This window comes from Rhea americana, unplaced genomic scaffold (genome assembly GCF_003343005.1).
Source record: "Rhea americana isolate MKP2758 unplaced genomic scaffold, rheAme1 scaffold_39, whole genome shotgun sequence".
Lineage (NCBI taxonomy): Eukaryota > Metazoa > Chordata > Aves > Rheiformes > Rheidae > Rhea > Rhea americana.
The window spans coordinates 329,602-354,990 of NW_028186523.1; the positions used below are offsets into that span (position 1 = coordinate 329,602).

The 25,389-nt window shown below is 38.0% G+C and overlaps 1 long non-coding RNA gene across 1 annotated transcript; it reads right to left on the reverse strand.

Annotated features, from left to right (window-relative positions):
• Positions 1 to 312: 312 nt before the first annotated feature.
• Positions 313 to 3,414, reverse strand: LOC146591016 (uncharacterized). Its single transcript, XR_014896874.1, has 2 exons — positions 3,249 to 3,414; positions 313 to 542 (listed from the first exon to the last, which is right to left on the reverse strand). It is a non-coding gene; the product is annotated as an uncharacterized LOC146591016 (long non-coding RNA).
• Positions 3,415 to 25,389: the final 21,975 nt, after the last annotated feature.

The following is a 25,389-nucleotide window of genomic DNA, read 5'->3' on the forward strand; positions in this document are numbered from 1 at the left end:
TGCACATCAACCAGATGGCCATTTCAGTTTGTCTCCGGCTGTGAATCAGACAATATGGCAGAATTAAGGGAAAAGCAGCAACTTCCCCTCCACCCCTCCGCTCTGTACATAAAATTAGAAATCAGTAACCTTTAGGGAGATTTAATTATAATTCTTTAGTTCTTTGGTAATTTAGGGACTTTTGACTTGCTCAGACCGTTACTATGCATCATTCTCCTTAAGAGGAAACTAGCTTAATCCCTAAAGATCATGACATAGGGAAAAAAAGGGGAAAAGAAATTAAGTAATAAAAAGAAATGTGTGGAACAGTGGTTATTCAAAAAAGAACAAACCAGGGTAATTTTAGTGCTTTGATTTGATGCAAGCTACATTTTGCCTGGTGAGATTTCTGATGACACTACATGGGCAGTGATTACAGTTCATACCAAGAAGGCTGGAGCCTTTTGTAGAAATAAACAGAGCTGGCTCTTCCCTGGTAGTCTCAGTTGCTTTCTTCTGCTCTGTAGATCTTCCTGTCAATTTTGGACAGCCACATCATTCACCTGCAAAATTTACAGACAGGTTGGGAAATCACTGGCCCCAGGAGATGAAAGACAGCTACCACATATGTAGGGAAGATCATATGCTCTTGATTCCTAAATTTGGTGTGTTCAGATAGAGAGGAAGGGAAAAAAAAGGAGGAAATAAGTCCTAAAGAAATCTTAGTAAAAATAAATTTCCAAAAAAGGCCAAAATCTGCAGCATGAGCCCTAAGGACCTTGATTTTTGGAAACCCAGTGAGAAAARACCTTGCAAGGCTTACAGAGACGTACTGTAGAAGCATATCATTATTAACATTATTTTGAGCCTCCTAACGCTGTTCATTTAACCAATTTGGCACCACTGTGTAGGATAGTATTATAGCATGTAGTCACTAGAATTTGACATTAGCTATTAAGCTAGACAGAGATCCACAGCCACTGTGCCAGAAGAAAAGCTCTAGTTCCCAGCAGGAGATGACTGCCCTATATCAAATCCTATAYACAGCTGGGGTTAATTTTGCACTTTCCCAGATACTGTACCAGAATGTTTCAAGCATATGCATAATGATTTTGGCATATCTCTCAACACAAAATTAGCTCTTAGCGCGAGTAACTTTTTCTACAATGATACCCACATGCAGATGTGAAGAGGCGTGTTCCTCATTGAAGTAGAGGATTTTGATCTTCCTATATAAAGTATATCCCTATATTTTAGCAGCTGCAGTGACAAACTAAATCCTTTGCATAACCTGAGGCTTCAGTTTACCTGCTGTTTCCACGTAGTACTATCAAAGACATTTCAAGCATTTCTGTAATGTACAAGTAGAGATATTGTAAAGTCTGCACTGACTGTGAGTAAAAGTTGACTTCTGGAGAAATTCATATTAAAAAGAATAGAGACTCTGCCTTAGTAGTGGCAAACTGTAGAAAGACCTTGATTTTAAGGACAGGGGAATATCTGGTACAGGTCTATAGATGCAAGTTCACAAGAAACTCTTGGTTCATAGAACAGTTCCAAGAATGACCATGAAATTTTAAATAAAGCTCAAGGATATAAGAGATTCTAGGAAATAATAAAATTAGTTTCTGTCAATATCCTCCATACTGCTAGCAAGAATTTCTTTTGACTTCTATTAGAATGGAGTTTGAAATTTTCACCCTGAAATGTTAGCTAGTAAGTACTGTAACTGCATTCAGTAACATTTAATAGTGTGGACAGTTGAGAAGAGCACTTTCCTGTATATCCATTTTTGGCTATCTAGAATTTATGTCAACATTAACTATAAGTAGCTGTATTTCGTGGATTCCTCTATGTTATGTAATGTTATATATACCTGGTTTGAGTATAAATGTTATAAAAATTACACAATATTCCATCTATAAGTATACATTTTACCAAAAGCTGTGGAAAAGAAAAAAAAAACAGCAGTAAAAACATTTGGAAAGTATACATTATTAGTGAGTACAATTACCAGAGTTAGAGAGTTCTCCTGGAACTCAAGGTGGAACTCCAGAAAGTCAGATGTATACTAACAAGAAATGCAGTTTTCATATGAGCTACGTGGTATCTGTTTATAAAATCTCATGAGTCTATACAGTTGTAACTAAAACATTCCACATTTTCTGTTAATGATGCAAAAGTTCTGAAAAAAAAGACTCTTGGGGGTTATTTGAGTACATTTTAGGTGGATTTTCTAGGAGGGAAAAGGCAAAAAGCTGGAAGAAGCAAGCATTCAAACAGTTTATGAAAATTCTTTCTTTGTCTTTAGACTTGTATCTTAAAATTTAAGCACTTTAATTAAAGATTCTTGATTTCTAGCAGCATTTGAAACCCATTTTCAGTTTTACATTAGATGTCTTTCACATAACAAACTTTATTTAAGTTTTTATCTGTTCTTTCCTGTGCCTAGGCCAAGTAAGACATCCATCACAGTAACTCCATGAGGTCCTTGAAAAATCTTGGAAATTAAAATAACTCACTGCAGATCTGAGATCTATGGGGAACAGCCAGTCCTGATGAGAAGTACCTTGAGATCTGAAATCTTTGAATGTGTTACATAGGCACTAGGTTTTATTATCAGCTCATATTGTTAGTACCACATGTATTAAAGACAGAAGAGATTATGTGATGTACAATATGGGATAAACACCTCAAAGGAAAAAGTCCTTCTTTATCCATGACATTTTACCTAGATGTAGAAAGAAAAATAGTAATGTGAAAATAATCTGTGATCAAATTACTTTTTTATCTAACAGTCATCCAAGAAGTGGTAGAATTAACATGCTATCAAGTATACAATGCCTCTTTTATTGGGAGAAAGAATACACTTGCCAGCATAATATCCATATTTTCATAATTCTGCTATATAAATCCGACATACTAGGTATTGAATGCAAGCACGAAAGTCGACATCTTTATCATAAAATCTATGTCTTTATCATAAGGGTGACAATAAAAAGGAGGAAGAATGAAGGTTTGCCTGACAACTAAAAAAGTCTTAACTGAATGAGCAGAAAAATTTTGGCAAGGTGGCTGTAAATCTCTGCATAGTTCTCTTATCAGATGATCTGCACTTTTACTGTAAAGTCACTCCAAATCTTTGAAAAAAAATCCCCCAAAGGTCAACAAAAAAATCATTTCTCTTCTCTTAACTGGCATGCAATTTTTACGTTAAATAAAATTTATACCCTAGGAAAAAAGATCGCTCAGAATTAATGTTTTCCTACCTTTATCCAGTTATCTTCTTGAGACTTTAAATAAACAGACGTTGTAACTTATGGTATATGACTTGAGTGTTTTTTTATATGTTATTATCATTCCACAGATGTATGTGTAGTCTGCAGTGTGTATATATCCTCTCTAATAACTAGCGAGCCTCTGGAGGCAAAGCCACCTCTTACGCAGTTCTTAACTTCATGAATAACCTTAAACACATGACTCATTCTGCTGACTTGGGATATCTCGTGTGCTTAAAGTTATATATATGCTAAAGTGCTTGGATGGATCAGGGCCAAAGCAAATAGGGACTATATCATTGTGCAGCTTATGATTTTCATATTATAAGATTCATTAGCCTTGTCTTTGCATGAATTTCTACAAAACAAAGGTTTTGTGATTGGTGGAAATTCTTTAAGGTTTATTTTAATTTGTTTGRTTTCTTTCCATTGTGCATGGCCCATTTTTATGCCTGTGTTTCCTAGGAAACAGTTGTAAAATGGAATTTGATATGATGTGTTATCAGGTTTCTTGTCAGCAAGTTTCAAGTGATAGTTATGAACTTGACAAATTACGTTAAAAAATTGTTATAGACGCACTAAGATAAAACTACAGGTTTAATATTTGCTGTCATATGAATTATGTTCTAATGCTTTAATTTGTTTGAGAATAGAGAAATAATTCTGGTCACTGGAAAGAGAGTATCAGTTATACAATATACAGTGAGGGTAAATGCAATCAGTGTTTGAGTATGCAGTTGTTCTGACTGYTGTAATATAATCTCATGAGGATGTGGATTGAGTTAAATCAGATTAGCTCCATTTAAAAAGTCTTTTTTCTTTACTGGGGAAATAACAGCAAAAGGAAATTAATGCCTAATTAGGACTTGTGTCCAAAATCCAGGTAAGGATAGTATGTACAAAAAGTATAAGTGAACACCATATTTCGGATGCTATTTATAATCTGTTAATTGCTGTACAAGTATAAACAGAACTGCTTATTTAAAACATTTGTACACATGTAAAAAAGTGCTTTAGAGAACAACTTAAAAACTGAAGTGCTTCTCAGTCGTTTTATTTTCTTAGTGTAGTAATGAGGATATCTTGAGCAAGTAAACCAAAAATACRAGAGATGGAAAGAAAAGGATGTCCTCATAAAAAAGTTTTTGAACATGAATTTGTGTTTGTGACATTTTTCAGTGTTATTGAAGTTAGGAAGGGTATGAACACGAAACTTCAGATTCATGCAGAGGACTCCATTTAACATCATGCTGTTTTCCAATGACACACTTCAGGAGAAAAGATTTCAGGAATGGGTAAGTACTCTTTTGGGAACAGCTTTCTGTAAACCTATCTGTATGCCCCAGTTATCTTGACTGAAGCCTAAGCAGCAATGCAAGGCTAGAAAGAACTCTGAAAGTCATATTAAATCCTTGGCTTTGGGGGAAAGAGAATTTGGAATTATCACTGGAGTGTATTCCACCAGTGTGCCTTTCCTAAGTAGGGAAGTTACCTGTTTTAGTTTTATTTCTATCATTATTTATGTTTTAAATATATAACAAAAGTCGTGCTTGGACTTAGGGAAATCTTAATGTCACGGTTTTCTTCCTTATCGTCAGAGCATCCTTGTGAACTATACCAGTTATGGAGATATCAGGATCTGTAACCTGACCACCAAGTGGCCTATCCTGAGGTCACGTCTCCCACTCCGCAAGATGTGGGACCGCATGAAAGCCCACCTCAGCTCGCTTTGGATTGCACACTTGTTTGTCCCTGACACCTAGGGTGCTGGAGAGAACAGGGATTGCCAATGTGGGCATTTCCCTAGAATCAGGATGCCGAYGTCCATCTGAACCCATACGATCAGAAGTGCTCCTGTTTCCCMTTATGCAGTACTCACGTGCAAAACCTTGCCAGGTTTAGGGAAGGGGAGCTATCATAGCTAGAGCATAAGGAAAAGGATCATGCAGGAAACTTCCGACAGATTAAGGAGTCAAACTTGGTTTTCCTCAGCCATAGGATGATGCCCTCCCAATTTATTGATGTGCAAATGAAAATTAAAAAAATAAGTGATTACAGAAATGTTTGCATCTTCAGAGGAGTAGAACATGTTTAAAAAAAGAGAATCTACATTGCGACTCTGTATACCTATTTTTTTTTAATTTAGGGACTAAGACTCCCAAATTGTAACTTGGGACTTAGGAAAGTTACTGTTTACTCCTGATTCTATGTTCTTATCTCGAACCTTTGGCAAGTGTGATCTCAGGGAGATAAATATTAGGACTAGAAGAGAAGAAATTATTTTCCTGCAGATCGATCTAAAGTGTTTGGGGATGCTCAGAAATTTTGTCATTTTTAGTATTAGCAATGTTTYTTGAAGAAATGGATTTCTGACCATAGGCAGGGAAGGTGTAGTTGGTGAATTAATTTAAGACATGGCTCTGCATAGAGAAATTACCACCACAATATAGTTGTATGTGTATACCCCTCCCCCTAAGCATTGTATATATTTAATTTTTCATATATTAAGCCTAAAAACAATCTATGCTTTTGCATTAGTGATATGAAGTAAGTTAATTTAAAATCACATTAACTGAATGTGGTGAGGAAAGGATGAAGTGTACAGTGTCTCCTTTGTAAAAGCAAGTCAAATCACTAAAAATGTTCCACGTTTGTAGTTATATTTGTCTTAGACTTTTCCATTTAGTAACATTTTAAAGAAAGAAAAAGAAAACAATTCATCTTGAAGTCAATTGAACCCGACACAGAAGACTGCAAAAGCTCAAAAGATGGTCTAATGTGGAAATACATATTTCAACAATTTCTAAATTGTGCATTATACACTCAGTGAATAATTGTGGTCTGTTTACCAAATATGAATGTGGACAATTAATAATGTAGTATCATGTCAGTCCATGAGACAGAAGCATTATATTGTTGATACAAAAATGCACATTGAAGAAACAGTATCAAAGAAATAAATATTTGCCCTTGTTCAAACTTTAATAAATGAGCTGTTTTAACGTTGTTAGAGGTTTCAAAGAAATCTCGTTTTGAGCCAACTAAAACTTTTAAGAGTCTGTTCTCTGAATGTATATTATAAGAGTGCAAAATGCATCCACATATGATGTGTTGTTATCTTGTCTGTCTCTTTTTCTAATTTTGTCTTTTGATGTCATTTGAAAATGGCTAGRGAAGTGTTTTGAAGGCTTGTAAGGGAAAAAACAAAAAAGCTGCTCTCATTTCCGAGACAAGTCTTGCTATGAAGTCTCAGGAATCAGTTTGTATGGGTGAGTTATTACAAACCTTTAAGGAAAACAGTAGGCTTTAACAGCTCTATTTAAAATAGAAAATCTACTTTCTGTGTGTGTGTGTGTGTGCGTGCGCGCGCGTGTGCGTGTGTGTGTACAGGCAAACATGGCATTCAGGAGAGTGAAATGAAATGAGCCAGAAACTTCTCACATTTTCCTGGCATCTGTGGCGTGTCGCCATATGAGAACCATATGACTGCTGGCAGATTGGCATGTCAGCTCAAGCATGTACAACTTGACCTCACTGAGCTCTGTGTTTATCAGTTTATAACAGGAATATCGATACAATTTTAACTGCAGTCTTTCTGTGCAAGGACACTTCATCCTTTCTCAGTCCTAATTCTCCTCTGCTAAAATGACAGCACCTTGTTTTTGAAGTCACTTTTCTACTTGGGGAAAAAAAGAAAAAAAAAAGAAGAAAAAGGGAGAAGGCAGCAGGAGACAGCAGAAAGCTGTTCTGTACGCCAGAATGATGTTTCATTCATTGTTTTGTTAACTGTGAAGTCCTTAGCGGAGTTTGTCACAGAGTTGCCTGGCTGACTTATGCTATTTTTTTGTGGCTGAAACCACAACAGYGTTAAAGACACAGGCAGAGTCATTTCAGGTAGAAACAAAAATCCAAAATGGTGATAAAGGTGAAAGTCCACCTGCAGTGTATCTGCGCAGAGTAGGCTGATACAGTCCTAGATTTTGTTCGCTTAGAAGAGATAATGCATAAAAATGTGGAGGCAGAGCAGGGTTTCATCTCAACCTGACTTTGGCTGTCCTGATCTCCAAATGAGTGGAATATATGTAAGCAGATATGTAGTTGCCACAACTCATATATATACAGTTACATATAAGAATGATGAATGTGATATAAAATCAGAGACAAATAGCTCTCTGTCAAGAATGAGAAACTGGATAGAAGCGTAATCGTAAATCTGAGTTTGCTTCAAAGAATCAGGTGTCATGCAAACTTGCCTGGCTGTTTATGGCTGGGTGAGAGCTGATTACAGGGAAGTGATGTGGTGCAGTCTGGCCACAATCTGGGTTGCAGAGCAACGTGCAAAAAGCACAGAGAGTACTTTTGACTGTAGGACTTCAGTTAAACTGTCTTCATCACCATCTTTTCCTAGAAGAATAAGAGTGTATCTCTACTCCTAAAACATATAGTTCCACTAACAGTGTGCAAAGCTGATCAAACGGACATGCATCACTTCATTAGTGTCTGCAAGTGCGCTCGCATGGTCCTTCAGAAATAACAGTATTCATACATGCTCAAGTTTCCTTGAAGGTTAAGCCTGAAACTGCTGTGGTTTCCCAATCTTCTCTATACTAGCCACTTACTTAGAATTTCRTTAAGGCAGATTCTAGGACTGAAGTTTAAAACTTTCTCATAAACACACTGTCTTGACCACAAATGTTATAGAGATGATATTGTAATGGCCAGGGCTTTACAAATACCAGCATGAAGGATATATGGAAAACTGGTGAAGAATGTTGTCAGGAAATGAGTTAGATCAAGTTCTTGGAGACAAAAGGGAAATGAGATTTGATTTGTTGAGCAGTTTTATTTGTTCAAGTTTTTTTTTAAAAAAACAAGAACAAAAAGGAATAAGGTCTAAAAATTTAATTCCCATATAGGCAAACTATGGGAGAGGAAGATGCAAAGGAATATTCTGATACATACCACTGTATAACTTTATATAATCCTATAGTGAATCTATAGTGATCAAAACTTACATTGTGACTGAGGAGTTTGTCAGAAAACTTAAAATATTTGGATATATTTTCCAAAATTTAATTCAACAGTTATTTCCCACTGATGGACTGGAAGAAGGAGAAATATAAAAAGATAAGAGTGAGAGAAAATGGCTCTGTCCTGCTGAAAACAGAGCACTATTTATTTCTTGTTTATTTTGGCAAGTGGCATTTGGCAGGAAATCTAATACTGTGCTAAACCAAGTAGCCTCCTGGAGCCTCCGCATAAGATATGGAATTTCAAAAATTCAAAGTTTCAGAATCTTTTATGCATGGCAAGCTCTGGTTTAGTTTTCATTATCAAGTCAGAAGTCAGACTAGGTAGTGCTGATAGGTTGAGAAAGTTTGCTGTATCAAGTTACTGCAAAAGGAAGTCCAGCCCTTGGAAATGAACAATGAACCACCTGTATTTGACAAGTGTCTTTTCTGTTGGCCGAGAGATATTCTGTCAAAAACACTAGTTTGGATCAGTGCTGACATCTAGGGGCAAAGAATGTATTGAGAAAGATGATTAAATGTCAAATATGAGCACAGATTCTAATRGGGAAATATGTCGTTTCAACAATTTGCACACACACACTAGCAATCTTGCACRTACATATTTAGCCTTGAGAATTCACTAAAATTTATGAGTGGACTAGAGTCTTTCTAAAGCATATGTGCTGGGCTGCGATCCTTTTCCTTTTCAGGAAAAAAAAATAGATTTGCCACTGGACTTTCTGGACTTTCTCCTCAAGTTTATTATAAATGTAATTTATTATTCTGGAGAGTAGCAAAAATATTTCAAATAGTAGCAGCAACTGGAATACTATACGCCTGGTTGATGGTGGTGGCATGCCTTTCTTAAGAAAGATAAAACCACTTCTGAGCATTGAGCTGGTTTTAAACAACTGGCACCAAATAATCAAATTGCAGTCATCTAGAGAGAATGACATAAAATAAATCTTCATAAAACAGTATAATAGATCGTACAGTAGTTACAGTGTAAACGTGATTAAATGGTTGCTTTATACATCAACAAGCAAAGCCCCTCATCATTAAATAGTACTTAGTGTAAATGGACAAGTCAAGCTGTTTGTGCCTTTTTGTTTCTTTTCATAGAAGTGAAGTAAGAGGGGGGTACTTAAGTGCATGATTCAGAAGGGAGGGAAAATCATTTATGGCAGCATGTGGATAGGTTTGAGTGAGAGCAGATTTCCATGCAGGAATGAAATATGAGCCAGGGAAAACACCCCTTTTTGAACACACTCACGAGCCCTGATTACATGGCCCACTGCTGGAGTTAATCCAGATTCCTGCTTAATTAAATAGTAGCAGTCATTCTGCTGCTTTACATCAAAATGCACAAAGGTGACATGGAGGTGAAATACAAAATGCAATATCCACCTCTCTTCATTGCTGCCGAGAAATTAAAGGTTTTATTTAAAATCTTGTAATGAAAAGTTGTTAATTGTTGAGGATATATATTTGCTCTGTAGAGAAATGTATGTCATAACATAACACCAAACTTTGCCACTGAATAGACCATGTATCATATAACTTATACTATATACTGTGAACATTTGCTGCGAGAAATCAGTCCTATCCTGGGCCCACATTATCAGCCTGTTTCTGAAGAAAAATCATTCAAAGGTTATTTTTTCTTCACAGCAATAAGAAGAAAAACTTCAGCTGAAGAGTCTCTACATGAAATATCCAGTACACTCTGTCCCATTCTAATGCCRGGACTTGGTTATCCCACATGTAGGACCTAACTTTCATCATCTATCTTATCTATCTCTTATCTATCTCTTCCTTAGAGGAGAGTCTGAAATATTCCTCAGCCTTAGGGCACTAGTAACTCATCTGTAATATAAGCTGAGTGAGACRTGAAATGTGCCATCCATAGATAGTGTGTGATAGAAATAACAAAATGAGAACTTTCTTCCAAACTTAGAAAGTCTACATATATTTATTCCACTTCTCCAAAGCGATAATATCTTTCTTTTTTATTAATCTGTTCAGCTGTGGCACAAGTATCCTGATTTCATTGCATACCAGACCCTGATCCATTTAGATGCTGCAGATGCTTGGGGAAACACAGAGCATGGAATAGTTAAAGTATTTTATTTCATTGAAAAATCAAATTTTCCATTTCCATTAGACATTTCTGTAGCATTGTATGGCAAATACAGCTAGCATCCTTAGAGAACTAATAATAATAATAAATCTTGYCAGTGAATATAAGTGTTAAGTTCATTTTGTTATTTGACCGAAGTCAACAGCAAAGAAAATTGTTGACCAAAGACAGCAAAGACGGGCTSCTTGAAGAGGAAAGACAACTGGTGTGTAGGCAGGTAGTCAAGTTATGTYGAAAATATGAGGGGATGAACTTTTTCCTCCCAAGCACACATTTGCCCATTCTTTAAAAAGGATTTTTCTATACTTTTTTAAAAAGTATAAGCTGAAAGTAATAAATGAAACTAAATGGCAGAAGKTTTAACACTAACTGAAGTTAAATGTTGTCTTTATGTAACTCCTTATTAACCAGTGTAACTCATTTCACAGATATTACTGAACCAAGAATCAGCAGGATTCAGAAAACATAAAAAACTTTTCTGGGGATATTGAGAGCTTTCAGCAACATTAAATTAGAAGGAATTATCTCCTAACAGTATGAGTACTCTTAAGGAATGAAACAGGCTTTGAAAGCCTGTTAATCCTTGCCRGGACATAACTCATAGTGCAGGCAAATGACCTGGTATGAGCTTTTAAACCTTGCTCTGACACATCAGGGGTCAACTAGATGGACCACTGGTCTGACCTGCCATGGTTATTCCTATATCACTTCTGATGTTGTTCATTCTTGTGTCTATCTTAGCATCATCATTCTAAACACTTTGGCACATTTTGGGCATGTAAATGTATTTTATTTACTTTGGATGCCTTGGTTGCCACTATCCCATTGCCCTTTCTCCATCTCTGGCAGTCTCAATGTGCTAGAGATGTCTAGAGAATGTCCCTCTAGATCCCCCCCATCTAGTTTCACCTGACAGCTTCGCTCTGTCCTTTCCTCTCCAAGGAAACATCTCTTAAAAACTCAAATACATTCTGCTTCCCAGAAAGCAAGGTCTCTTCTTTCCTGTCTTTGGCAATACTCTGCCATCATCCACGCAGTTGAACCTTCCTCTCTGGAAACAGTCTTCTCTCATGATTTTCTAAAAGTCAGTGCTAACCCTTCTGTTCCTGGTCTGTGYGTATTCCCTCAGCGTCTGTCCATATGTGTTCCCAGGTGTCTTTCTTCAGTCCCCTTCCACTTCCCTCGTGCTCTGCTCTTGATCAGCCAGACCTAGTCATAGTAATTCATTTCTGCCYGTGACTTATCTCCTCACTCCAGCCATTCTCTGCTCAGCTTCCAAACTCTGACTAACTTCCTTACATCATTTTGTCTTCAATTTTCAAGTGCTTAGCTAAATCCATTTCATTAAAAACTAAATCACTCAACTTTCTTCCAAATGCTTAATTCACYGTGCTTCTCCATATCTTTCTTCCGCAGGCTCACTGCTGTAGCAAGCTGGGCAGGGATGGAAAGGATGAGGATATATACATTCAATGTTTCTTGCCATCCAGAAAAAAGAGCAACATTTCAGAAAAAGTAGAAAGAGGGTGGCTCTAAATTCTGCTTAACATATTTGTAAAATCTTTCCAAAATCTTTTTCCAAAGCCAAATTTCCAAATTCCAAAGCCAATCCCAACTGATTTTTAAAGACAGTCAGAATTTTTACCTTTTTCTTCTCTGATTTTGAGGCACCAGGGTTGCCTCCTGCTTCACGTAGCTAGAAGAGGGGTTTGAGAAGCAGCAGTTCACAGCAGATCTCCTTTCCCAAATATCCCCAATAGGTGCCAGGGTGCAGCTGGCTGTGGGCCATGCTACCCCTGTCAGTCCTGGCTCCTGTTAAGTCCTCCCTTATGGTCCTAATGAAGCTGCATTGAAAACGGCCTCTGAGCGCTGTGCTCTGGGCAGCACCTGTTAGTATACAAAGCCATGGGTAAAGCTTGTTCTCCACAAAGAAGAAGTAATTTGACCCAAGGTTAGAGGGACATCTCCACTTCCTTGCCAGCTGCACCCACATTTGTACAATATATTTACTTTAGAGCACCTAAATAAGACAAGGATGTATCATCTTAGCTACTTTGCCTATATATGTTTTACATGCGCTCGCTACACATATAATTTGGCTCTGGCCAGTCTGGGGCTCTGAAGAAGCTCTTAGAGGGCTCCCATTTCAGCAGCGTGTCTCATGAGACACAGTGGGGCTTTCTTGGCACCATACCAAGATTTGGATTGGGAAATTTTGACCTTTATACCCTCTCATATCTTCTCATTTCATATCATTGGTTCTTTTTATTTCTCTTCTGCTTCCTTTTTTGCTTCTTCTGACTATATCTGACAATCTTTAGCCTTTTCTCCACATATCTGTATTACTCTTCTTTCTTTCTTTCTCTCTTTCTTTTTTTTACAGTGATCTTATTTTTTCAAACTGTTTGCTGCTTTCTACGGTTCTTTTTCTGCACAGAGCAGAGCAATTCTTTTTTTTTTTTTATGGGAAACAAACCCTGGTTTGAAACTCAAGTTTTGGCTTGTCAAAATGGAATTTCCACTCCTCATGGTAATTTCCTTCCCTCCCCCCARATTCAGTTTTAAAAGCTATGAAAAACAGAAGCCAGACAGGATTGAAAAGAAACMCAGTGTTAATAAAATGTCATTCATATTTTGAATGACAGAGTGAGGCTGTATTTTTGATATACTATAAAAAACCTCAAACACTAGTATATTGTGTGAAAAAGTAACTGCTATTCTTTGTGAAGGTGCCATTTATCAGCATCTGAAGAGGTTATCCAAGTGAATAGATTAACAAACATGAACTAAAGTGTAATGTTTATCAGCTGACCTGTTTAACTCTAAATAATATAGCAGAAGATGGCTCTTAAAAGTGAAATGGCCATCAATMCCCATGCTCATGGCCATTTTACACTAGAGGTTATATATAGCCCTATAGAAACAAGGCACATTTGAGGTGTGCTGCTGGGGGTCACTCCRCCAGTCAGAGGAGACAGGCTAAATAACACGCCTTGGGTAGACACAGCCAAGTACTCYGTCATTTTAATAACACTCTCATTCCAGAAAGTTTCACCAGTTATGGTCATGATGCTTAATTGCTCTCATTTATCTCTCTAATAAATGGTATCATTGACTTAGAGCCTTCATAGAAATACAACTAGCAAGTGAGTAAGTAAACCTGCTATCCGCACCTCTCATCCAATGATGAGAGCAGGGGAATGCACGGAAGTAAGAAATGCAGCAAAGGCCTTTACAATGTTGCTACATGAAATTTAGAAGTGTGAAACAGATATTTTATGACTCTTTATTCTTTTTGTCCTAGAGCCTCTAAATTTATTGAGCACTAATAACTAAAAATACATACCAAATAAACCCACACGTCCTAAAGGGCAGAAATAGGCCTGTTTTGTGATGATGGCTTGAGAGTCTGGGGCRTGACAGTTGTCCTTTGGTTCTGCTCCATCCTCACATAGGTGGAGATAGCTGCAAGTAGATCCTTCGCTCTGCACGTAGAACAAGGATTTCAGCTCCRTGTTCTCCATTGTAGTACGATTTTACTTGTTAACGGAATTTAAGCAAGGAAGCAACCCAAACAAACCCTACCAAACAAAAAGGCCCCCCCCAATAGCTTTACTCAACGTGAGTGAACGAATATGAAAAAAAAGTCCCAAATAAATTCTTAGAAGTGATTCTGCTCTATCTCCATAGGATACAAATCACTGCCATTTCCAAGCCTTTATCTCCCTTGCAGGGGTTACCACCTGCTGCATTTCCAGCAGGTCTGGATGGTTTTGCTATGGCCTGGCCAGGGGCTGTCAGGACTACTGTGCTCAGGCAGGATGATCTGTGAATGCACAGCAGATGCGTCCAAGGTGGCTGGGCTTTTTGCTTGTTTATTTATTTGTTTTCTTGTATTTCCAGTGGAGGAACCTATATCTGCAAAGGATCTGTTCTGACAGAGCTCAACTCACTTGTCTCTGCTCTGCCACTTACCATGGGGAAATCTGAGAGGGTCGTTAATGTGCTGTTTCCTAGAAATCCTCCTTTCCCAGGGCTCTGGGATTAAATGGCTGGAGTTATGACAGTTAAGAGAAGCTGCCTAATCTCAGTTAACCTTTGGGCCTACAAGGGCAGAAAGCATCAGGATTTTACAAGTCTGAGTACTCTAAAAGTGGTCATGCGAGATGATGAGTGTCTTGGGGCATCCTGTGGTGCTTCATGCAGGAAATTAAGTGATTTTTGGAAATAAACTTCCTGGGAATTGTTAGATCCTCAACATAGGAAAAGAAGGACAAAAGTTCCTTTAAGGAAAGCAAAAAAAGAGTGAAGGAAGCAGAGTGTGAACAGAAAAAAGCCAAGGGGCTTCTTCAGGGCTAGAAGGAGGACACTGTCTAAGTGATCAAATGAGAGGTAGAACAGGGGAGGATCGATGACCCTGCAGCAATCAGCGCTTCTCAATCTGTTTATTTCTCAGAAATGTTTGCTTCTCTTCCTGTTACTCCATTACTAACCAAGTTAGGAAAAATATTTTTAAAAAGTGCCCCCAATTTGTAGTGTGGCTTTACACTTTTTTAAGGTCTTGCACCTTTAACTAAGCATTCAAACTGCCAGTGGGCAGATAGTTTCCCACTCCAGCTCTGAGAGACTTCCTCAGCCAATTTCACAACTGTGGCTAACAGTTTCGGTGGTTCTACTAAAAATACATTACACCTGGAGATACTTGATGACTCTTTTCCTAGAGCTGATGAAAATTACTGTTACTTTTCTGAAAGGAATTTTCAGCAAGTGTTAAATATATTTATAATAAGAGGTGCTGGCTTTAAATATAATATTCTCAACAGCTTTGAACTGTTGGTAAATCTGATTTGTTTCCTATTATTTCCCCACATTTCTTTATGGAAATAACTTCACACAGTTGGAATCTGTGAGAAAGAAGGTGATGTAGGTCATGAAATGATACCAGATTTTAATTTCTACTGTATAAAATTCATAGTGTGCAGGGTCTCAAACAACAGCTAACAAGCTAGATTGTATTCTTAACATAGAATCTCTAACCTGTGCCTCCCTTTTATGAGTAAACACTGACTTTTCCTGTGTAAAAGCACAAAAGAGTGATGCTGTGTGGGAAATTCAAGGCAGATTTCAGGCTGTAAAAGCAAGGAAAAGTTTTTTTTTTTTTTTTTTTCATTTTTTGAGCCTTTTAAAATGTTGGGAAAATGTATCAGGCCATTTTGAAACCAGTGCTTCTGAAATCTTGGTAGAACGAAAAGCTGAAAAAAAAAGATGGAATGGAATCTTTATTTTTTAAATGATTTCCACTCTTGTTAAAGCAAAATTGTTAACCAAGAGGAACTTGGCTAACAAATTTTGTTCCAAACAATCACAAATTCAAATTTGCATTTAAAAATGCTGAAACAAAACACCTCAGTTTGTTCTATCTCTTTAAAGACTTATTATTTTCCAAAGGGAACAATTTAGTAAAAATAATACAACATTACAAGATGCTTTGGTTCTGCTGACATAAATTCAGAAATGTTTCACCCAGAACTCTGTGGTAGTAGTGAGGAAGTTGTTTGTGAGGAAAGGAGCACTGAGGGAAAGAAAAATATTGGGACAGGTACCGAGTCTGGGAAGGGCTAGGGATTTTGTAAGAGCTGAAGACTACAGTAAAAGTAGAGAAGAGAGTGTGGGAGCACTCAGGAGAGCCCAGAAACTACCATGTAAGTTAGACAGTAGTGGAAAATTGCGAGATCAAAGAGAAAGTCAATAAAGTGAAACAAGACTCACCGAAGGAGATGGAGAAACTATTGAGAATATGAACTGCAGACAGAAAACCAGCGAACTGCCTTGGCACGGTGAGAGAAGTGTTGGAAGGCTTTAGGAGAAAGACATTAAGAAGCAAAAGAAGGAGAACAAAAAGCCAGGGTCGGGCACTGATGGTACTAGATGAGAAAGAGTATCTGCAAGACAGGGGAAAACATAAGGCTGCTAAAGAAGAGAAATATGGTGTAGAGGTAGCAGAGAGGATAGGGAATGACAGCTGGAAATGTCTGTGCAAGCCAACTGCCCATACGTGTTCCACAATAACACATATTCATTTATTCTCTCTGGGTGAAATCCTGGCTCAGTCGCAGACCACGGGAGTTTTGCCATTGACTTGACTAAGGCCAGGATTTGCTGGTTTTGGTTTAGTTCCACAAACTGTGTCTGTCTCATTTTAAGTGCAGAAGGATGCTTAAAAATTAAAAAGAAAATGAAGTTTTCAAATGAGCTAGGCCCTCACCTGAAAGATTGGRCAAGGGGTATAGAAACCCCTTGCCAAGAAATGAGTTGGGTGGGCAACATCTACATTAATGAATTCTYTTTCATGTTACCAGAAATTGTGATAAGTGCCATAATGTGACAGCTAGCAGTCATTTCCATTGTGTTTATGTATGTCTATATAACAGGCATGATTATATGCCTCCCTTATATGATTCCCCACTCCTTTTTTTGCATTCTGCAAGAAAATTTACACTGATGTGAAATTTCAGTAACAGTTGCAAAGAAATATTTTGCCTTTTTTGTTCTTGGTGGGTAGGCTATATAGTAATAAGGAGTAAAGTTTTTATAACCTGTGAACTGAGTATAGCTTTATGTTGAATGGAGCGTCAAGGTGTATATTAAAATAGTCACACCTGATTTCTTTGAAAGTAATAGGGTTTTTAAGCTAGATTTCAGCAAAGCTGGTCTTGATGCCTAAATAAATACTGCACGGAAATATTAACATAACTAAGAAGGATATTATTGTATTCAAAATATAGATATATTATAGACCAAATGATATCATGCAAATAGAGCAGCTTTGGGTGTTATCAGCATAATGATGTTGTAAAATATTATTCCTGACTGGTAACCCTATCTTTCACACCCATTGCAAGACATCTAAAATGCCATATTAAGACAATTTTAGAAATAAATAATTTCTGCTAGTTCCTGAAATGAAATGCTTTTCATTTGAGCACAAATTCAGGATAAAAATAAAGGGAGACTTTTGCAATTTTTCTTCAAAATTAAACACTGTTATCCGAACCACTAACAGAAATATATTTACATATTTCAGGCTAAAGATCTTTTGTAAATGTTTAGTTACCACGTTCAAACCTTTCAACACTTCTCCCAGAATCACATCATTCTTATGAAGAGACAACAAGAAGTCAAAGAATAAAATGTAAAAAGCTCCACTTAGATAATGTGAAGGTTGTGAAACGAACTGACAGCATCCAGGAAGCTTGAAGCTACAGCTGGCAGTCTGTCCTTAACGCATGCTGCGCGAAAAAAGCCGTAGCACTAACGCATGTTAGCTGAGCTCTGAAGTTGAACCCCTCGCCCAGCCCTTCTCTGAGTTATGCTCCTTGTTGTTTTGGGATCTGTTTTTCAAACCTGGCTTCTGTGTTGCTGTTAGAAAATGTGCATGTCAGCCACACACAAAATAAATCATTGCTCCACAGTCTCCATTTGGTCCACGCACATATTCAAGCAGCAGCTGGAACATAAGCTGCTAGTCAKAAACGTGCATGTTTTTGCTTTAGACATCTTGGGCTTAGTAAAACATGCAACAGTTTGATGTGTGYGTATTCAGAACACATTTGCTTTACCTATTTGCTGTCTTTTACACCTGCTGTAGTTTTCTGGTTATTGATTTATTTCTCATTTATAATATTCAATAAAGACAAACATTAGAAAGCTAAGTACACTGTATATTTTTAAAATGCATAGAGAGCTCAAGGATCACCTGTGCTGAAGTCTATTCCCTTTTAGGAACTGCCTCTTCTCTGTAATTGCATGGAAAGAAGAGAGAACAATTCCTGAGATTGCTCCATGCCCCAAACTGACTCTGTTAGTGCTTGGTGAAAAAAAAGAAAAAAACCTAAATTTCTGCAAGTCATGTAGCCAGCTCAGAGGAAGTAAGACAGACTTCCACTCATCACCTTGAAATTTAAAGTATACAAATAAGCATCCCTGAAAACTATGCAAAGCCGCTTGTTGCCAGTTCACAGACCAAGAAAACTCTCTTGCATTTCCTAAGGTACCACCAAGAACATTGATTCATCTAAAAAGAAACAACTTATAAAACTGATCAAATCTCTTTATACCTTTTAAAAATAGAGTTTAGACTGGGCAAGATGGATAAAAGCATGTCTATCTTATAATGTTTCTCTTTTCCAAACCAGTGGTCAAATAGTCAATATCTGTAATCTATAAATCCAAAGGTTCCCCCATGCTTCTGTTTAAGTAAAGTGTTTGCAGGATTTTGATGCTAACTTTCCTTGAATGGTCCTTTCCTTTAGCTTTGCTTTCCAAGTTGCTGGGTATATGTATCACTGATTAACCTGAACAGTTTCCATAAGAGTGAGCCTTGACAGTGTTCACTGGTTCTTGTGGGATAACACTTCCGTGACCCCTGTTTGTGAAGCCTTCCTGCCCATTCCTGACAATGTCTCCTTAATAAACCTGAGCTCAAACAACTAGTAGAAGGTGCTGGTAGCAGAATCATAACAATGAAGAAAACCAAGCCACACACTAGAGGAGGTATTTAAAAAAATTAGAACATCTGAGATAAAAAGGTGTAGAGAACATGACAGTCTGTCAGTAGAAGTCTGAGCTGATAAAGCCAGCAGTTTGTTGAAACGTAACTGCGTTCCACTGAAATGCTAGGAGTGTAACAAGGAACCCATGCAAAAAAAAAAAAAAAAAAGCTGAATGAATATTTTAATTAACTCGTGTGCAATTTTAATTAAAAACATAATGTGTCAGGAAAATGAATAATGCCTTGGGGCAATAAAATAGCTGGATTTTCTTCAGTCTTCTGCTTCATATCTTTTACGGAAGTTGGATGTTATTGTTAAAGGAATAAAAAACACCCTTTCCAGTCTTCCAGCCCCTCTAAAACACATCTCACCAGTCCCAATCAGATTAAAAAGGAAATGTGACATGTAACAGAAACAAAGATGTGGACAAAGTGAACAGTACAAAATGAATATATCATGCAAGGTATCTTATGTGTTGTTAACATGCTGTTTGTGCCATAACACTTCTGGCATTTGGTGCAAAAACCTTGAAATTCAACTACAAAATCAGAGTCTTCCTCTAAATAAAATATGCTCAGAAAATGTGGATGCCTCCCTTTTTTGAGGGCAAATTTGAAATATCTGAGTATTGCAAGGTCTTGATGAAGAAGTGGTGCTCTTCACCCTTTAGAGATGAAGCTATTTTAAAATGTCTCCAACTGGAACTCTCTACCTGAGATAGTAGAAATCACTGGACTTTTAAAATGAAAACAATAAAGCTTTCAAATACTAGAATGGAAAAACAATAAAATAAATGAAGAGGAACAAAAGTTTAGGAAAAAAGTTGACTTTTCCCAAGCGGAAAATATGGGTTGTCCAAATGTATTTATCTCTTTTCTTGGTCCAGATACCACATAGTCCTCAATGGGAGAGATTTGAAATTCTGGCAGCTATAGCCTGGGGCAAAGGCAGGGTCACAAGCACCATCATATAACGCATTTCAAATCCTGTCAGTGAAGCTCCTTAGGTCCAGTGTTGCCAGCAGTCCCAGAGTCACCGTGCTTGCTGCAGGAACCTGCTACCTAGTCATACCTTTTTTGTGCTTTATATCATTTTGATCGTAAATCACATCTGTGAGAAAGTCATGTCTGTTAATGTCCCCTGAAAGCATAGRAGTCTTTGTGTGCAAATAGTCTGGGACTGCCTCCAGTTTACAGAAGGCTTTGCAGCTTTCTGGTCACCCACTGGCTTTCATGGAAAGTGCTGATACCCAGAATCTCCTCTAAACACTCAGATATGTATTTAAGACTCTAAATTTAGACTTTTATATTTGAAGTCTTGGTGCCAGTTATAAGTTTGATTTGTCTTTTGCRCTTCCAAAAGCATACAGAAAAGGAAGATGCAATACAGTCATCAGGCAGTGCCTGTGTGCGTCCGGGAGCAAAAGTGCTGCCCAGMGGATAGCGCAGCACACGCAGCACTGGAGACCACACTCAGCTGTCTACAGCACGACTTTGGGGAGGCTACTGATTCTGCAAGKGGAGGTTATGATACTGAAGCTGGGAAAATATTTTGAGAGCTAGCATTGCTCCTCAGCGTGAGGAGATATGAAGGGGGGGATTCCTCTAAGGACTCCAAGTAGCAAGCAGACCTCAAGGCCGGCAATGGGCAGCTCTTTCCCCAGCCTTCACAAAAATATTTGCCTGTGCATTAGCAAGCACAAAGGAAGCCCTAATCCAAACCCCACCGCCTTTATTCACGTGAGTGACAAACCCCTTTGCGCAGTGGCACTGCCAAAAGCAGCAGTTACGTGGATGTTAATAACTGGTGTTTGAAGCGAAGTGAACGATTGCTGCTCAGGCTCTGGCTGACAACCAGCCTGGATAGAGCACTGCAACGCTGATGTGCTGCGCGGGTCGGATCCTGCCGCAGGAGGTACTGGTAAGGAATTGTAGTGCTTCCCTTTATGAGCTTTTTCTGCTAAAGTAAACTTTTCTCATGTGGAATTTTGGTAGGCAAATGTTGCCTGTAGTTGAAAAGTGAGAATCCTGTAACAGGGCAGGATTTTTATAGAAAAAGATGAGACRCTAAGCTGATTTCTAATTTCCTGAGGAGAGTTTATCATGTCACTCCACCAGTGACCTGGATACGTTTGCTGACGCATTCATTGAGAGAAATGTACTGAAGGCATCTATACTTTAGGCCAGTAGCAGGCGCTAGTTTTTTTTTTATTATTATTACTATTATTATTATTACAACTATTTTAATTGAGTACTTATGCCCTACCCATTGCTAAGACATTTGAATGTTACATCAGATCAAGCTCATAAGCCACTATTGAACTCTGTTTGTCTTTAAATACATTAATTTCTGAGCTGAAAGATGGAAGTCACAGAGAGCCATTACCATATTCTTGTATACACAACTTAGGGATTCCTGATTAGAAATAAAATATCTGTGGTTTAGCAACAGTCAGTGAACTATATTTGAGGATGATACCACAGGAAATTTGCCCCAGACCCTCCTTGACTTCAGTAATCCCATCCATCTCGTCCCTGTCTTGTTTGCTCCTCTTTGCCCAGTAATCCTCTCTCTATATTTGCCATCCTTTCCTGTCATTCCTGAAGAGAGGTCCCCTGTCATGACCAAGGGACTCTCTCTGTCTTGTAGGCACTGTGTAAGGGGTGGGAGAAGAGCACTGCAGGTTCCCTAGGGATGGGGACTGACTCAGGACACGTTTTCATGGAGCAGGACCTCAAAAGGAATATGGGTTACATGAAGAGTAAGTGACATGAAAACGTGGTGCCCAAAACCAATAGTCATGAAAGCTGGAAGATTCGTTGAGGCACCTAGGCAGGCACTACAACTATACCAATAAATGAAACAAAGCTGGGACCTGAGCTCTAGCACAGGCCTAAAATCACTGTACTGTTTAATTACAGTTAAGGACGTTCCCTGATGTGTTTCCAGCCTGTGTCAGCTAACGCTCTCCCACACAACACCTGAGCATGGTTCGGGGGCTGCATAAGCCAGAGGCCATGAACAGTGAAGAAAGAGCTTGATCATGGCCCTTGTAGGGGGCTTTTGCTAGGGAAGGCCGGGGAAAGACGAGGGAGAGCAGACCGCAGCTGCACGGACGCTTGGCCTTGGGGCAGAGCCTGGTCTCCTGCCGTCCTCGTGTTCTGCTAAAGTTGTGGCCCTGCTGCCTACCCCTGTGTTCTCATGATTATGGAACATGACTGCAATAAATACAGAAATGATCGTGTGTTCTCCAGTAGGCAATGATGGAAATTTCTAAAGGAATATTTAAGGTTCAAAAATAAATCGTCTTCTCAATGGGTTTGTGTTACAGAAGTAAAAATAATGGGGTATTTCACATAGCCTTGGCTTTAATGGTGAGTTTAAGAACCACAAATGAGTCTGAACTGTCCATTTTTTTATTTTCATCTGAACACCAAATTCACAGATATTCAGATACAATATTTTCTAGTAGGTAAGCCCTACAATTCAGATCCCATGTGATTAATGGATTTGCTTTGGACTTGAGGAGAAATTTCTACTATCTACAGACTCTCTGAAACACTGTTTAAGTCATTTTTTTTTCTCATTGTGGCTTTCTCCTTGTAAAGAAACATATTTTTCTTTTTAAATCCTCCTGATCCATTTAATTTTCTGTAATTGTTTCATTGTCCTGTCTTTCCCCGGCCAGGTTTTTCCAAGGAATTCCCCCACACTTGTTAAAAGGTCAAGTGAAACAGCACACAAATGCCTCTCAGAGTAAAATTTCAAAGTAAGTAGCTATAATATTTCATGGTAAGTGTGTTTCCTGCTGGACCTGTTTCCCCTTGGCTGCCAGAGGGGTGATGGCTCCCAGTTTTGCATGGCTGAACCCCAGTCCTGCAGAAATGCCTTCGCCACTGGAGCTGCAGGAGTGTCAGCATCCTTTAGCACCAGTGTCATGTTGCCATCATTCACAGGCCAAAATCAAAAAACCAAGTCAAGTTGTGTTTTTAAGTGATGCAGAAAATAGTGGAGACACAGCTACAGAAMACATATAGGGCTTAGGAATTTAAAAAAACAAAGGGTTGGTAAAGATTAACTTACAAACACAAGTCTCTGCCTCTGAGGTCATAGCATTTAAGGTGTGTATGTGTCTGCATTCACTTAGGACACTTAACTTCCTCAGTGCTAAGTTGTAATATCTGTTTTCCAGAGCCTGAGGGGAAAACTTAATTGATTTTCACTGTACAGAAATTTCCTTTGCAATGAATGCCTTTTTAATGGCTTTATAGTAAATTCTCAGACCTGTTACTCATCTTTCCCCCCTTTTGTTTCCCCACAGGCTAGTAGGACATCTAATAAGAAAAAGTTTAATTCCAGGTTGCACGCAAACTGCTGAACAAATATGTTTTAACAATATGCCTGTYATTTACATTTGCTTCTGCCAAATGAGTTTGCTTTTTATCATAGCAGGAGTGCCCACAGTAAGAGTCAATCTTATGCAAATTATGGAGAATATTCTGGTTTAATTCTTTATTTTTTTGTCCAGTCATTTACTTGATTCTGACTTTCATTCACTGAAGGAATAGTAACCTACTATTTGATTTAAGGGAGCAATCATAGCTCGTGCTTCAAATCCTGAATATTTACAATAAGATGAGACAAATTATTACAGAACTATTCATTAAATTGCTTTGAATAACAAATATATGCTGTGAAATTATGATCTGAATGAAGATGGTTTGCAAAGAGGAAACTATGGTAAAATTAATTAAATAAATCCATTGGTACTAATTAGGATTCAGACTGTGATAGTCTCGAATCCTCTGAGCATCAAGTTACTTCGTAATTTACCTCATTGATTTCAGGAGGACAATCTGTAATAGGATTATTTGCAGGATAAAGACTTTGCCATGGAAACTTCCAAATAATAGAACAGAAGCAAAACTTTATAGTCTGAACAAGTACCTTTGATTCTGACCATAGGTTTGAAGGACCTGGAAAAGATATACTTTTGTTCACTAACTAGAAAGCAAATTTCCAGGCTTGTTTCTTGGAAGCTACTTACAGACTTAACCCATGCATTAAGGAGTTGAAGTCTGTCCATCAAACATTGCAGGCCTCTYGCTGTTCCTTGCTATGTTTGGCTGACCTTGGAGGTCATTTTGGATGTCAGATCTATGTCTGCATATGAGGGACAGGCTGCCTCTGATGGCAGGAGTGTCATTAGCTGATACAGCTAATGTGTCCTCTACCCACAAGGACTTACACACCCTGAACCGAGGGAGCAGTGACTGAGTAGAGGACCCAGAAACCTAATCCCGGATACCGGCTGACATTTATTTCCTCTGCATTCCATCTTAAATCACTTTGATTAAAACTACTAAAACTGTGTACTTGTATTTGACTTAATAAGGATTTGCCTGCATCAAAACTCAAGACAAAACAACTCACTCACGCTAGTTTTGGTGGAAGTTCATACCTGTACACTGGTGCAATAAAAGTGCCTGCTTTTGAGACAAATCAGGACTGAAGTTAAATAAAAGCACCACTAGTTGCAAAATCAGAATTTTTCATGGACTTCTTTAAGACCTACAGGTATAGTTTATAGCCACATTAAATATCGTATTCCCAGTTTCTCTATAGACAAGTTCTGTATCTGTGTTTTACAGACTAAATATAAGACCTCATTTCCCAAAGTTGCGTGAGAAGYGATTTCCCCAGCTCTTCAGAATACAAAGCAACTTCTTTAGCTGCCTAAATCTCTGCTGAATTATTTTTGCTACTGAGGCCTGGCTGACAATTAAATGATGGTGAGCAGAAATTTCCTCCCTATAKGTAAGAGTTATCTTTGACAAAGCTTCTTTCTATATCTGCCAGCCACTTGCCTACAGGGAAGAGGTAGAAATACCAATGAAACAAAATGCCGTCTTCTGTTTTAGGGGTCTGGAATATTTTTGAATCATGTTTTAAACTAGAACTGCTCTGACATTCCAACCTGACTCTACCTGGCAATACTTATATTACAGTCATGAAATTGCATTTAGTCATGATACCAATATGACAACATTTGGTTTTCCAGGTTACGTGGTTTTCAGTCTTCTGCAAAACATTTATGAACATGGGAACTATGAATGGACCTGAGCACAGATGGAAGAGATTCACATATCCTTTACTAAGAAGTTTCATGCTTCTGAGGGGATCCAGATCACCTTTTTTTCTTCCTCAATAGACCCCTACAAATGTTTTGCATTGAAGTTTAAATTTGTAAGTCAAAATATTTTACCTTAAAAAAGGAAGAGAATAGATCTTTTAAATAAAAATATTTGTATACATTATTTATATTTTTATACAGCACTGTAAGTGCTGTAGGTCCATAGATGTTTATGTGTTTGTAAGCACATATATAGTATCTGCTGTTACTTTGAGCTATTTCCTTCAAGGTATCA